We start from the raw sequence: 12,447 nt of genomic DNA on the forward strand, positions 1-12,447 counted from the left end.
GAACTGCGGCCGGGCAGCCCCCGGGGCAGCGCGGCGCACGCTCGCTGCGCAAACCCCACTTGTCTTGCTGCGCTCCCCCGGCGCTGCAGCTCCTGGCCGCTGCGCGCAGCAAAGTCGAGCTGGGGCGGGGGACACTTGGGCAGGAGTTGGGATAGCGGGGAGGGAAGGGGAGGGGCGAGGCTGGCTGATGGGCCGCACCGTGCCGGGGAGGAGCTGGGGGGGGGGCCGCCTTCCTCCCCCTCCCGACCCTTCTCCATTAATGCAGATGCTTTAGCCTAGTGAGCAGCACCTCAGCCAATGAGGTGGGAGCGCTGCGCTCCTACGACGCACCGGAGCCCCGGAGGGCTGGTGGGTAGCGCGACTCTGCCGCATTTAGGGCTCGAGCTGCCGGAGCCCAGGCTCGCTGCGTCCTGGTCCAGCGCGCGGTGGGGACCGGGACCGGCTCCGCTCCCGCAGGCGGGTGAGTTTCGTGGCTTTGCGGCAGGGTCCGGGGCGCTGCTCCCCGCCCCGGCTTTGCGCCTCTGGAGTCGCTGGGTGGGCTTGGGGCGCAGGCAAGGGGCGGAGGCAAAGAGCTCCCTGAAGTTTGTTTGTTTTCTCTCTGGGAAGGGGAGCAGCGCTGGGTGCTGCTGGGGGGCTCCTGGGCCCGCTGGCTGACTCTGGGGGGGGGGGAGCCTGGTTTGCACAGGGCATATTTGTGCCTGGGCACCTCTACACCGGGCACTGGTAGTTCAGAGCCCCAGCGCTGCTGGGCTTGGCAGTTCAGAGCCCTGGCCCCTCTGGGCTTGTTGCATCAGTTAGGAAAGTATAACAATTGCTTGAGCCCTGGCCCCTTTTCATTACCAATGAAGCCCTGGTGCTGGAGAGTCCAGCGGGTGGCATGCGGGCTTGGCAGAGGGACCCTCACCTCTGGGCGCTGCAGAGAAGGAGAGATGTGGGGCTAATTTCAAGGTTCTAGCCAGGAAGTGGCTCCAGCCCGGGGTTGGTCCTGACCGGGAAGGCTCCCAAGCACTGGCTAGGGTAAAGCAAAACATGTGTAGGGGTGATGCTGCAGGGCTGGTATCTATTGTTTCAAGGCTACAATTCAGGGGCTTCCCTCAGGCAGGTCACAGGGCTTGGGATCCCAGGGGATTCTGGTGAGACAAGGAGGGAAGTGAGAAAAGAACATTTCCCACCTGGTCTCTGGCCTGCCTGTGGGTCATGCGGACAGCCTGGGCTGGGTTTGAAGCTCCAGAGAGGATCTGGAGCATCTGTGCTCATGCTAGCTTGCTGTATGATGCCCATGATCTCAATAGTGTATGGGGGGGGGGCGATTACACAGTGGGTGCCTGCCGCCTGCAGGGTCCCTGCAGAGTGTTGCATGACTGGCACTAAAACAAACTTTCAGGCTGCCTGCTTGTGGTGTGAGGAAGGGGTGGATTCAGTGATGTCCTTTCATGGATGTCCTTTCATGGGCCAGCTCCGAACAGCCCTGAGCTTTGATCCCAGTCACCCTGAAATGGGCCACATCCAAACCCTGGATCTAAGCAGCCCCTTCCCTGGGACCCACTGTGTACCCCTGGTTGGTGCGTGTGGCCATCCCTGGTCGCCAAGGGATTCTTAGGCCAGTGGCACCATCTGCTGTGTTGCTGCAGAAAGAAGGGTTCCCCATCCCCTTCCAGGAGTGCACCAGTGATGGGATGAACCCACTGCGCCAAAGTGAAGTGTGTCAGTACCAGGCGTGCTGAGTGTGTCAGCACCAGGGGAGAAGATGAGAACGAGTGTCTCTGGACACACAGCTGGGAGTGGGGCCCAGAGCAGGCCAGAATGGGTCAGAAAAGCGAGGCTGGGGAGTGGGACAAGGACAGGAATGAGAAAAAGGTGAGGGAGGAAGCGAGTGCCGATGAAGGCGGGCAGAGCGTGTCAGCCCTATATGCCAACCGCCAGTGTGGGGCTGAGGCTAAGGCCAGCACCTCAGTTCATGTAGGGGTCGCTCTGTGACCGCAAGCTCCATTGCTGAGGGGAGGTGTTCTCTGGGTGATTTGCAGCAGGAAGAAAGTGAGAGCCCAGCAGGCCTAAGTGGGCCCTGTGGGGTGGGGTCTGGGAGACACCAGTGTCAGTGCAGTGACTCTGATGGCTTCACGCCAGCATCATTGGGGGGCAGGGTCCATCTCTCACATCCCAGGGGATGCAGCAGATAGACAGTCTCTGCTTGGCTCTGGTATTTAAAACCCCCCCCCCCCCGCTCTGTCATTCCTCCCCCTTGCCGGCAGTGCCTAGGAAGAAATTGCTGGCAGAGGCATCTGTGTCTCCTTGCCGACTGCTGAGAGGAGGGTCACTCTCCGAGCTCTCAGTCTATTACCTCACTGGAGCACTTACAAGATGAGGCAGGAGATACCAACTCCCTACTCTTGAGTCATTAGCGCTGCCTGTCCACGACAAGGCTGGGTCTTCTCCTGGTGCAGCCAGGACGGGCTTGCAGTCTCCGTGGGCAGAGATGGGCTGGGATTACAGCCCGATGGCCCAGCCTGGCACCCTCAAACAATCAGGTTAGGCCAGCCAGAGCAAGGGGGAATCGGGGTTCTCTCCAAAGGCAGACACTGGGCAGAGCTGGCGGGTGAGCATTATAACCTGTTACAGCAGGATGGTCTAGCCAGGACTCCTGGGTGCTATTCCCAGCCCTAGGGAGAGAGTGTAGTCTAGTGGTTAGAGCAGGGGCCTGGCAATCAGGACTCCTGGGCACAGGGAATTAGATCAGTTCATGGAGGATAGGTCCAGCAATGGCTATTAGCCAAGATGGTCAGGGACACAACCCTGCTCTGCGTGTCCCTGAACCTCTGACTGCCAGATGCTGGGACTGGACAACAGGGGATGGATCACTCCACTATTGCCCTGTTTTGTTCATTCCCTCTGAAGCACCTGGCATTGGCCACTGGGCTAGATGGACCACTGGTCTGACTCAGGGTGGCAGTTCTGATGTGGTGCTCTTGTTAAAGTAGGAGGGGTAGGGGAGAGGGGGCCGGACTGGGCCAGGATTGGTCTCCTGTGGTGTTTATGCTGAAAGGTGTTTTCCTTAGTTGGTAGGCTCCAATTCTGGAGTGGGCATAGTTGCCCCCTGTCTCCAGGGGGGCTGTGCCAGCTGCTATTCACTTTGCCTCTTTTCTTTTGCTAGGTTCAGTGGGTGTCAACGCTGCTAGTGAGGGGGGTGTAGGGTGGGGCCCCACTGTTCGGGAGAGGTGCCAGGACTGCAGGGTTGTGTGTGGTGTCTTGTGGAGGTGGAGGAGTGCCTGGCCGCAGGGAGGGGGAGGGGAAGGAAGGGATGCCTAGGTGTGTGTGTGTGTGTGTGTGTGGTGTGTGAAAGGGGATTCCAGGATGGGAGTGTCCCAGTGGCGGGGGGGAAGGCGTGCACCAGTGGGCTCTAACATATAACCAACAGCACCAGAAATTGGTGGCAGTGTTGGCACGGCACGAGCACATCCGGGCTCTGACTCCTCTTGTTCAAAGAAGGGTCTGTCTGGCTGTGACGTGGCTGACGTTGTTGGCGTGGGCACCCTGCTCTCTGGCAGCTTCATTCTCTCTGGGCAGAGAGGGGGTGTTTCATGCCCCTCTGGGAGCCCTGTCACTGGGAGTCCAGCCTGCTGCCCCAGCTGGGACCTTGCTACAGCTGGCTTAGGGGGCGTTCTCCCCTTGCAGACAACGCTGACCTCAGTGCCCCATGTCGTACTGGAGCATGCTGCAGGGAGGCCGGCAGGGGACTCAGTAGGGGGCGCTCTCCCCTCTGAGTCAGTGCTGACCCCCATGCCCCAGCATGGTGCTAGGGGGTGCTGTGCTGCAAAATGGGGGATGGTTTTGGTGAGACATCAAGCTTAGGCCCTCCCCACTCATAGGCTGCTGGTGCTTTCCATCGGAGCACAGGAGTTAATACTGGTTCCCTGGCCAAACGCCACCTCCAGTGATTACATTCTGCTGAACTGAATTCCCCCTGCCATTTCAGATATTCTCCTTCGCTTCCTGTCCTAATGTAGTGTCGTGTTCTTGTGCACTGCTACGCAATAGCCACAACCCACCCAAGGGGCGGCTGCATGTCAGCCATGGAATAAGTAAGGCCTCTCTGTTCTGTACTCACCACCCAAAGGAATTGTGAAGCTGAACGAATGAATGCTGGCAAAGTGCTTTGAGATCACCATGTGCTATAGAAGTGAGTGTCATTATTATGACTGGCATTTGACAAAGGGGGAAACTGAGGCAGGGAAACAGGAAGTGCCCAAGGCCACATAGTAGAGCCCAAATAGAACCCATAAGGCCAGACTGCCAGTCCCCTCTAATTGCTAGACTAGGCCACCTTTCTATGAGACTTGAAAGACAAGACTCTGCTCCCCAGAGCCCACGATAACATAAGGAGAGTGGAATGGTTGCATTAACCCCATCAGTGCTGAGCCACATCTCTGTGAAACACCTCCCCTCCCGCCACCCTCTTGCAGCGTCGCTGGATGCAGCTGGTAGACTTGGGCCCCTGACTGCCAGATGCTGGGACTGGAGGACAGGGGATGGATCACTTGATAACTGCCCTGTTCTGTTCATTTCCTTTGAAGTATCTGGCACAGGCCACTGTCAGAAGACAAAAAGAAAAGGAGTACTTGTGGCACCTTAGAGACTAACAAATTTATTAGAGCATAAGCTTTCGTGAGCTACAGCTCACTTCATCGGATGCATCCGATGAAGTGAGCTGTAGCTCACGAAAGCTTATGCTCTAATAAATTTGTTAGTCTCTAAGGTGCCACAAGTACTCCTTTCTTTTGCGAATACAGACTAACACGGCTGCTACTCTGAAACCTGTCAGAAGACAGGATACTGGGCTTGATGGACCATTGGTCTGACCCAATATGGCTGTTCTTATGTCTCCTGTTCTCTGGCAGCATGTGGCCAGGGCTCACTCTTTCCCCCCCCAGAAGCAGGAAAAGTGGTTAGCACCCATGCTAGGGTCTAACCGGGGTGGGTAAGTGACTTGCCCAAGGTCACACAATGAGTCAGTGGCAGAGCTGGAATGACAGCCGAGTTGGGTCTCGCTGAGGGTACCATGATCGGTGTATTAGCCAAGGCTAGTTCCCTGGCCCCATTACTGCTCCCCCTTGCATACAGGACGCCTGGGGCACGGCGGGCATGCCAGCACGGATACCTGGCATCTCAAAATCCCAATGCCTTGGGAACTTTCCCTTCCTTTAGAGGAAATGAAGGGATGGGGCAGGAAGGGGAGTGACACTGCCACGCATGCTGCTATGCTCTGACTGGCCGCAACAGCCATGTGGGTAACCCCGGCTACTCCTGTGTTTAGCCATGTTAGCTTGGCCCAGAGCAGCTGCCTGCCATAGGTCCTGGTAGGTGGTTTAGAGCTCGGGATAGACCTGGAGTGGGGGATCGGAACCAAAATCCAGGGTCCCACCTCCCCAAGGTCCATGAGAGAGACAGGGGTTGTGCATCCCAACCTTGCAGCTTGGGTCCATCTCTGTCTGCTCTAGGATCTTCCCACCTGGCTACAAAGACTCCTCCCTGAGAGAGAGAGAAGGGTTAGGGAGGTGGAGGGCAGCAGGAGGAGTTTATCCACCAGCAGGCAGCCTGCACTTCACTCCCACCGCCCCACCCCAAACCTCTCATCTGGCAGCAGCCAGGTTTCTGCGGGCGGATTCCTTGGTGCATGGGGATGTGCCTGTCCCATGGGTGGTTGAATGGCCTGCAGTCAGGGGGCCCGATTTGGCGCCTCCTATGATGAGTGGGCACAACACATCCTGGATCTTCATTGCCAATCAGGCAGCTGCATTCATCCCTTGGGGTGTGGGAGCTTGAGTGGGGGGAACTGCTTTGGAAAGCTCCTCAGAACCCTCCAGTCTTTCTGCCCCCCCTCTCCCCCACTTGTGCAGCTGGTGTTCACCAGTTCAGAGCCACTCGGAACTGATTGGGCCATGCAGATGCCTCTCTGCAGTGGTGGAGTGCTGTGGTTGCCCCCGTCATTTAATGAGCGCAGGGTTTTATTTGTTAATTCTTTGTGCTGAGATGATGCTGCAGATTTTTTTTCCCCCTCCTGGCACCAGAAACTACAGAAGAGCAACAACGGGCAGGAAGGGTCACTTGCCGTCTGCTGCATCATTTCTCTGTAGCACGTGTCCTTTAAAGGAGACTCTCTGTAATTGCTGGCTGCTCTAATGTGATAGGAGCAGTAGTTAATACTCTGCGTTTGCCTGTCGCTTGAGAATCTCAAAGCACTTTGCAAAAATGTCATTATCCTGCTTTTCAAATTGGGGAAACTGAGGCATAGAGCAAAGACATGACATTCCCAAGGTCCTAGCCATGATTTAGTTGTGGAGTCAGACTTCCTAGGTCTTCCTGCCTTTCAAACGATATTACTGCCACCAGAACAAAACCTACTGAACCACTCGTCCAGGCCTTCTTCCTCACTGATTTCAAAGTGCTTTGCCAAGAGAAGTCAGAGTTTACTCCCCATTTTACAGATGGGGAAACTGAGGCAAAGAGTGGGGCGGTGGCTTCCCTGAAGTTACATAGCAAATCAGTGTGAGAACCAGACTTAGAACCCCAGTCTCTTGGCCCGCAGTTATGTTTGATCCACTGGACCACACTGACCTTCCTTGGTGTAGCTAGAGAGAAGCTGTCACAAATGTCCAGTTTCTCCATGACGGGCTTGCTTTCTGTGAGTATCAGCCCCCAACACGCCAGCAGCAACCTAGCGTTGTTCTTGTTAGGTGTATTACAGTAGCACCAGGACCCCTTTGCACTAGGGGCTGTAGGCACAATTGAGCCAAAGGAAGAAGATGAAAAGACTCTTGCTGAGTGGGCTGATCAGCGCTGGTTGGGGTAGCCAATGGGATGCTAACACATCTCCTCAGCTCGGAAGTGGACTGAGACCTAAACGCTGCCTTGCGCATTGGGGTCATTCGGCAGCCATCGGCTGTGGGTCACTGTTGTCTGGGGCTCCGTTCCAGGGGCTGGGAGGCTCCATTCCCATTCTCAGCCCTTTGGGCCATCAAGTGCCCCCATCTTTATGTTTTAAAAGGGAATGACAGCTGGAACGTTGTGCCTGTGAAAACAGGGCTCAGCAGCGCCGTCTGGGGCCGGGCGGACTGTTAGCACGGCCAGATGCTGTCTCAGCAGCACTCACCCACCATCTTGTGCAAGGGCCTGGGAAATCTACCTCCTGCTCCTTCTCTTCTTCTCCCCTCTTCCTCCCTCCCTCCCCATTTGCGTCTCGCTCAGTTTGGGTAAAGGACTCCACTCTGGGGACGTGCCATGACTTAAGGAGAGGGCTAGTGGAAGCCAGAGAGAACCACAGGGTCTGTCCAGGTTCTCTAGCCTCACTAGAGACTCCCCTTTGTATCCATTACAGCCAGTCCTGGCTCTTCTCCATTGTAAGGAGCTCTCCAGGCTGATCCTGGGAGGTGCTGAGTGCCAGCGAGCTTGTTCCCCTGCAGGCCAGTACCAGTGGCAAGCGAGCAAGTGTCCTGTGGCACTCCCATAGGCAGCCCCGAGAGGGGTAGTGCCTCTTGAGGAGAAGAGTCCTCATCTCTGGAGATAACTGGGAAGGGAAGATCGCTCAGGGTGTGTCTGTTCTCCAAGGGAGCAGCAGTGCCAGCAGCAGGAGCCCTCTGCCAGCCCTGCTGCTTGCTGAACCCACCTGTACCATTATTCTGGGGACCCTACCCACGGTGATGTTGGGCAGCGGGCCTAACCTAAATCACATACAATAGAAATATGCCCGCTGACTTCCAGGGGCAGGATCTGGCCCTCGTGTCCCCAGCTCCTGTTACTGGATCACGACGATTGTGATTTTAGGTGTTTTCCCAGCAAGCTCCAGCTCCTGGAGTCAGGTGGTTCTGAGAGGGTCACCATTCAGTTCTTAGCCCTCCTGGTTGTAACGAAAAGCTGGAAAAGACGGCCAAAGGCTGTGGCACCAGCAGGCAAATAAACAGAACCAAGCACATGTTACTTTTGAGATCTTGTGATTTTTTTTTTTTAAGGCAATAACCATGATTTCTGGAGGCTCAGTTCAGGAGTTTTGAATGCTAGGGACCGACAGGGCTGTGCATGGGAGCTCACATCTTGGCCAATTGGCTCATGCAGCTGCCATGTGCTGCTGGGACCAGGAGAGCCATCTCAGCTGGGAGAGAAGTTGAATTCTGCAAAGTTATTCTCCATCCTTGGTTATGAGGATCACTTCGCGGAGGCCATGGCCCCATAGGCTCTCGGCTCAGCTAGTCTGGGCCTCAGGTCCACAACCCGTCCCAAAGGAGGCTGCCCTTCCCAAAGCACCGTTTGATCATACCCCTAGTAACGGTGTTATCACTTGGATTGAGATGTTTCAGATGCTGTGGCTAATTTTGCTCATCATGCTTCCCTTAGTTTATAATGGGATTTTGAGAACGTCACACGTCCTAAAGTATTGGATACAATCAGCATAATTCCCCATCTAGTAATTAAACCTTCAAGGCTAATTCAGACAGCGCACGGTTGGGAATTGGAGCCGTCTTCCCATCGCAACCATCGACGTGCTGGTTCCCCTCTGCAGTCGAGAGACAGGCAAACAGCCCCGCTCTTTGGCAAAAATGTTTTTCCCACAATGCTTAGGATTCAAATCCCTTCGGATCTCGACAAGGCCACACGCATCGTGGGCTTGTGCTTGTCCCTTTGAGGTCTGGAATCTGGTGGAGAATTCTCCTTGTGGAAGGGAACTCTCTGCCAGCAGAGGCAGTTCTGCCACTCCCTGGGAAACCCACCATGCAAGAGGAGGGAAGGGGTGAGGGAGGGCATGGTGGAGCACCAGAAGAAGAAATTAGGGTAGCCTCCCTGCCCCTCTAACTTCTGCCTGGACCAGGTGGCCAGAGATCAGGGAAGCACAGCCAGCTCCCTACCGCCATTCCTGTCCATTGAGTCAGAGTGTAGCTGAAGTGACTTAAATAGCAATACATATTATTTATATTACCGTCATGGCCAGGAGCCCCAGCCACAGTTCAGGACCTCCTGGTGCTGTACAGACACACACAACAGACAGACTGTCTCTGCCCCAAGGAGCTGACACTCTAAGCATAAGACCCGAGACAGCTGATGCTCACAGCCAGACTGGGGAATATGAGGAGTTAGCATGACGGACCATTGTCTTGGCACACCAGTGGCCTGCTCATGGCCACGTTTTGTGTAGGCATCATGGCAAAGGAGCATTTTGAGGAGAAGGAGGTGGCTTTGTGGATGTTTACGGGGAGTTCCCCCCCATCATGAAGGGGAGCTGGGGAGACCGCACAAAGGTGCTCGTTGAAAAACATAACGAGCGGGCAATGGAGGCTGGCAGCATTGGCCGACTGGAGGTGAGCATCGAGAGCCCAGTAGCAAATGAGAGATCAGAAGCAGAGGGGGGACTGACTGGGAAGGGCCTTGACAAGCAGCTTAGGGTTGGTGGAGGACGATGTTGGTGAAAGGAAGGGACGCTTGCGTCCGCTTACATCCTCTGACCACCTCCTCCAGGTCGCTGCAAGCACTGACATGCCCTCCCTTCAACCCACCTGCCGGTAGATACCTACCCCACCTGTCACGGCACCTCGAAGTCCATGCCTGGGGCTTTGCGGGGTAGATGCCTTTGTTCCCAGTTCTGCTCTCCTTGTTTGCTCCTGTGGTGCCACAGAGGCTGGCAGAATGACTCCCTTAGCCAGGCCTGCTGCATATGGACCTGTGTGAATTGCACAGCCTGGGGATCAACTCCAGTCTCGTCTTCTGTTCACGCAGGAAACCTCCATTGGGATGTGCAGCTGCTTCGTGGCTGGCTTTAGCTGCAATGAACTGAGCAGCAAGGGCCAGGCCAGACTGAATTTGAGCTACTCAGAGAACCGCTTGATAGATTGAGCCCTCGCGCTGCTTGCAGAGACACTTAAAAAGCTCCCTTTCGACCCTCATCCTCTGAACAGAGGGTACGGATTGCACATGCTGTGGAGGAACGTCCTTGGAGCACTAACTTCTGGGGGGTCTGAAAGAGGTGGGGGTAGGGGTGGGTTGAACTGGAAGAGCTAGGTGCGTGCAGCACTACACACATCAGCGGGAGAGAAATCGGGTGGTAAGTAGAACTGGCTGGATAATTTCTTTACAAGTTTGCTTCTTTTTTTCCCCCCGTTTGCAAATTGTTCCTAAAGTAATGCTGGGCTCTCAGCCATGGGGATGGAACCTGCGACTCCTGGTTCTAAAAGCACCAGCCTCTAACACCTGAGCCAAAATGCCAGTTTTGCTAGCCAAGGCTGCAGTCGGCTCTCTCTGCACCCCAGCCAGCATTGGGGGGATGAGCATGCAGCACTGAATGTGGGTGATACATGCCGTTAATTTCTGGGGGGATGCATCCTTTGGAGAGAAGTCACTTAAGTCCCAGTTAAGCCCCCGAGGGTCTGGTTTTCCAAAGAGCTCAGCTCTCGCATAGGCAGCTAAATAAGTGGCCAGATTTTCAATGATTCAGCATATTGGGGACTGAGCACTTCTGCAAATTGGCCCCCTCCTTCGGTGCCTAAATGGGCAGTGGGCTCAGGTGAAATTCTGTCCCAGTTGTGGGTGCTGAGCCCCTGGAAATCTGGCTCTCTGCTCTTCTTGACAATCCAACCTCCTGCGGGCTGGATCTCGGGACTGGGGTGAATTTCACCTTTTGCGAATAGTGCAGAGGGACAATTTTCAGCCTTGCTCACGGTGAGCAGTTTGTGGTTTCTGATTTGTCCCCTAAGTCATGTGGTATGGGGTTTTGCTCCCTGATTGGGTGACTGTAGCTTTTTAATGTGGTGAATCACATGGCACTCAGACTGGCAAACAGTCTGTGCTCTTGCTCCTATAGCAACAGGGGGTGTCGCTCTGATTTTGAGGGGTTCTATAGGAAAATAATGCTTGGGCATGAGGCACTGGCTGCGTTGGCTAAGCTGGGAAGACACAAACTTCCTGTGTGGCCTTGGGCATGTCACTTAGGGCTGGATTTTTAAAGGTATTTAGGCTCCTAACTGCCAGTGAAATCAGTGGGAGTTGGTAGGGTTGCCAACTTTCTAGTCACACAAAACCAAACTAGCCCTGCCCCTTCCCTGAGGCCCCACCTCCGCTCACTACATTCCCCCTCCCTCAATGGCTTGCTCTCCCCCACCCTCACTAACTTCACTGGGCAAGGGCAGGGGGTTAGGGTGCGGGAGGGGGTGCAGGCTTCGGCTGGGAGTGTGGGCTCTGGGGTGGGCTGGGGATGAGGGGTTTGGGGTGCAGGAGGGGGCTCCAGACTGGGGGGATAGGACCTAGGGATTCGGAGTGTGGGAAAGGGTTGAGGTACAGGGGGTTGAGGGCTCTGGGCTGGGGATGCGGACTCTAGGTTGAGGCTGGGGATGATGGGTTGGGGTGCAGGAGGGGGCTCTGGGTTTGGGGGGCTCTGGGCTGGGGCAGGGGGTTGGGGCTCGGGTCCTAGGTGTGGGGGATGACAGGAGGCTCCATGCACCACTCTCACCCTAGGCACCACCCTGCCCCCCCCCAGCTTGCATTGGCTGGGAACCGGCCAATGGGAGTGTGGAGCCAGTGCTTGGGGCGGGGACAGCGTGCAGAGCCCTGTGCCCTCCCCCCCGCCTAAGAGCTGGACCTGCTAGCCACTTCTGGGCAGGACAGTTTGGGACTAGCCTGCCTTAAACCTGCAGCACCACCAACCAGACTTTTAATGGCCCGGTCAGCGGTGCTGACCAGAGCTTAGGGTCCCTTTTTGACCAGCTGTTTTTGGTTAAAAACTGGACACCTGGTCACCCTAGGAGTTGGGCACCTACATATCTTTAAAGATCTGTCCCTTAGCCTCTCTGTGTCTCAACTATTTCCACCCTGCAAAACAGTATTAGCTGTTTCCCAGGGGTGTCTGGAGGATGCATCATGTAGTTCCCTAGAGCCCAGAGAAGAGTTTCACTACTTCAGAAATGGGTGCGAAGACCCTCTGGGCACAAGCCCATGCTATGTACCAGCTAACTGGAATTTCAGCTCATACATCTCTGCTGCCTTATCAGAGTGAAAACAGTCCCCACCTGACGGGCCTGATCCAATGAAGCCAATGGGACTCTCCCCTGTTTGCAGTGGACATTGGTGATATTAAATCCAGGGCCCAGCAGCACTGGTTCCCATATAGAGGCCCTAGAAACGCATTCATCACCTCATTTTTAAGGAATCTGAGGAAGAGAATCTCCTAGGTGGGGTTCGCAAAAAAGAAAAGGAGTACTTGTGGCACCTTAGAGACTAACAAATTTATTTGAGCATAAGCTTTTGTGAGCTACAGCAGCTCACAAATGCTTATGCTCAAATAAATTTTAGTCTCTAAGGTGCCACAAGTACTCCTTTTCTTTTTTGCGAATACAGACTAACACAGCTGCTATTCTGAAACTAGGTTGGGTTGGAGATTTGTTCTGGGGTCGGAGCGTGGTGAGTCGCTGGGGTGAG

At 55.3% G+C, this 12,447-nt stretch overlaps 1 protein-coding gene across 3 annotated transcripts in view; it reads left to right on the plus strand.

The window, feature by feature from the left end:
* The first annotated feature begins 324 nt into the window (after positions 1 to 324).
* The window catches only part of SYT2 (synaptotagmin 2), a 188,572-nt gene continuing 176,449 nt past the window's right edge, over positions 325 to 12,447 (plus strand). For 2 of the 3 annotated variants that reach the window (XM_043500645.1, XM_038380119.2), the window contains exon 1: positions 325 to 460. The gene's annotated coding sequence lies outside the window, so the exon portion shown is untranslated. The remainder of the gene's footprint in view (positions 461 to 12,447) is intronic. The other variant, XM_038380123.2, reaches the window with a different exon arrangement.

The sequence above is a fragment of the Dermochelys coriacea genome, chromosome 21 (assembly GCF_009764565.3).
Source record: "Dermochelys coriacea isolate rDerCor1 chromosome 21, rDerCor1.pri.v4, whole genome shotgun sequence".
In the NCBI taxonomy this organism is placed as follows: Eukaryota; Metazoa; Chordata; order Testudines; family Dermochelyidae; genus Dermochelys; species Dermochelys coriacea.